The sequence below is a fragment of the Dipodomys ordii genome, unplaced genomic scaffold, assembly GCF_000151885.1.
Source record: "Dipodomys ordii isolate 6190 unplaced genomic scaffold, Dord_2.0 Scaffold53, whole genome shotgun sequence".
NCBI classification, from domain to species: domain Eukaryota; kingdom Metazoa; phylum Chordata; class Mammalia; order Rodentia; family Heteromyidae; genus Dipodomys; species Dipodomys ordii.
Genome location: NW_012267269.1, coordinates 6,777,368 through 6,780,683, shown reverse-complemented (window position 1 = coordinate 6,780,683; position 3,316 = coordinate 6,777,368).

Below are 3,316 nucleotides of genomic sequence, written 5' to 3'. Positions count from 1 at the left end.
TATTTGCTAGGAAAAGGTCCATTTCTGTCAAGTTCTCAAACTTATTAGCATAAAGTTTTGAGAAGTATTCCCTTATAATGTTCTGAATCTTGGTTATTTCTGTGGTGATGTTTCCATTCTCATCTCTGAGTTTATTTATTTGGGTGTGTTCTCTTCTTTTTCTGATAAGATTTGCAAAGGGTCTGTCAATTTTGTTAATTTTTTCAAAGAACCAAAGAATCAACAAGACTAAATTCTTTTTAGAAACATATTCATACACACACACACACACACACACACACACACACACACAATGGAACATTGCTCAAGAATAAAGAGGATACAATGCTGATATTTATAGCAACATGGATGGAATTAGACATTATCTATGTAAAATAAACTAAGCACAGAAGAATACTGCCGCATGTTCTGGATGGATTTGTGGATTTGTCAGAGTAAAATATTTCATCATAAAGAAATTCTGTTTAGATCTTTGTGTGATGTGGAACAACTCAAGGAGAGCTCTAAGTCTCCACTTACACAAAATTTAAATGAGTGCAAAATGTTTGTTCTGATTGCAGAATTGTTTCATAACAGTAGAGATGCTGAAGTATTGTCACTCTCCTTTGTAAAAATGACCTACATGTCAGCAGTGAAGAACTGCAGACTAGCAAAAACACCTGGGAACTGGGAATAAACAGCTGAAGGATGTGCAAAAATTCCTTTAGGTTTAGTTACTGACTGTTGCCCTGGCACTTTGCCTCCCCTGCCCTCAGCATCCCATTTCCATTCCCACAGCACCTTCCTCTCTTGGGTGGAGTTCCTACAGGACCCTTGCCATTCTCTCCCTTCTCTACTACTCATCCACACCAAGTCCCTTTCTGTTTGGGGTAGGGTTCAGAGCAACCATAAAGAGCAGAACACTGCAAGTACAAAGCAGAACTTCAAGAGTATGTCTAAGATGTGCAGAAACTTCTGCTAGGGAGCTCTCCTTTCCTTAATTTCTCTTTAACTAGATTGGATAGTAGCTAGCTCAAGAAAAACATGAGGAAGCAAACAGTGAGTGAAGGCTGAGGGAAACAGGAATGAACTTTCTAAGTGATCAAAGCTGATGACAGACAGCCAGACTCAGGGCAGTGCTCTGACCACGCAGAAATCCCACCACCACACAGGGACTGCCCTGCACAATTCACAGCAATTATTTTGGGCAGCTGTGATTATATTTACTATTAAGTAGGATACCCATTTTCTCATATGCTCATAATAATAGGTAGCAGGATAATGAACTCTTCCATATTAGTGACTACTTGAAATATATGACATTAGTTAAAGAACATATTAATAATTCTTGGAAGAGTTTTTGAGAAGAATGAGGATAGACACCCTTCCTTCCCATGAAAGAAGAGTCTGGCTTTATATCCAGTCAGGAAATGGCAAGTTGGAGAAATAAATGGCAGACTTGCTAGTCTCCTATACTTATGTAAAACAGATGCTGTAAATCTCTTGTTTTTTCTGTTATCTGGCAGAACTTACCATTTCCTCTTTCTTTTCCTAGACTGAGTTCGTTATTATGGCATCATAACAACTGCTTCCTCTCCCACTCATGGGTCCCAATCTCTCCTCAGCCACTCCACATGAAGCTAATTTCCATCATCTCTGATTTCTCTTCCTTTGTGGTTTCTGGCTACTCAGTTTCTTCCTAAGATTTGGACAATTATGAAAGGGATGGTAACACTGATCTAGACGAGTTTTCCTCATTAACTGACTCAACTGGAGCTCCTCTGTACAACTACTAGAAGATAATTGTTTGAAATGTCACATTCAAACAAAAGAATTCAATTACAACTAAAAGTTGATGGGAAGTTCTTCATTTGTTAGAAATGACTGTAAGGAGGAGAACAACTTCTTGTTCTGATGAATATTTTGAGGATGAGGCAATGTCCCTGTGATAGTGATTTAAGAGTAACGTTAAAGTTTTAACAAACAGGAGGAGTTTCTGATGCTGAAAGAGTTGCACGGAAACAGCATCCCCTACTGGCCAAGTCAAGGAAGACAAGATCATGGCTGTGGAGCCTAGTTAGGTTCTATGGAAGGTTTCTAATCACAGCCAAGATTTTGCTAAGCCTTATTGACTTAACTTCCTTAGGTGAAGAGGACGATGGTGGTAAGTTCTCACGTTTTCTCCCCAGTTGGTGCACTTGGTACTGAACAGGCATATGCTGAATTGGGAGCATTCCATTCCACCAAAGAACATCAAGCGCACATAGCAATTTGGAATCTCTGAATTAAAATGTGCTGTTAAATGTGTGAACGGTAAGGGTTCTTACTGAACAACCTGTGAGAGTGAATCTTGAAGCCAATGAGGACAGATTCTTCAACAAATCAAGCAAAGATATCTTTTCTTTTAAAGGAAATATCAGTGGTGACATAGAAAACTCACAAATTTTACCTCCCCTGATTCCATGTACAGCAGGCAACTGAGCTCTGAGGCTCAAGTGCATCATCCTGGCGTCCCAGCCCCCATCGTGGTTCCTGAGAGCACAGTGATGAGTAAGAATTGCAGCCTTTGCCTCTCTAGGCTGCTCTGTGGTCTGTGGTCAGAGGGGAGGTTCCCTGTGACTCCTTGGGGGTGGGGGTGTTTGTGGCAACATTACATGGGCAGATATGCCAAAAAAAACTCTGCAATGATGGAGAGAGTATTCCAATTTTGCAAAACCAAAATGGAATCCATTAAAGTATGAGAAACTGAAAATTCTGAGACAAAGATGTAGGGGTAATCTTCTGTTCTGAGGTCAATCACTGACAAATAGAGACATACATAATCAAGCATAGCTCTTAGGGTGACATTCGAGCTTAAGTCAGAAGCTCTGTGGTAAAGGCTTCTATGAATGTGACTCAGGCATGGCTCATTTTATAATATCTCAACAACAGTCATTTTTCTGACTTCATGCACATCAGCTTTGGCCTCTCCACTTGTGACAGAGGGAGTTTCTAGTTTCCTGTTTTGAGAAATTAGCTGCGTTGATTCTTCCTCATTTATACTTTGATATTTGGGTGAAGTGCCACTTCTCATCTCTCATTTCAAGAAGAATTTAATTAATAGTTTTTCTCATAAACCACAGACCGTTTTTGCAATTTTATAAGTCATACAAATAGCACTCAGTAAATCTATATTATTTCTCTTCAAAAATAATGATGATGAGGAATTGGAAGTTTTCTCCACTTACATACTTGAAGCAAAATTTAAGTATGTGAGGTGTCTTGACTCTTTGATATGTAGAACTTTGTGTCAGTATTGGAAACCAGGGCCATGTTCATTCTCTATGAGCACGAAAAA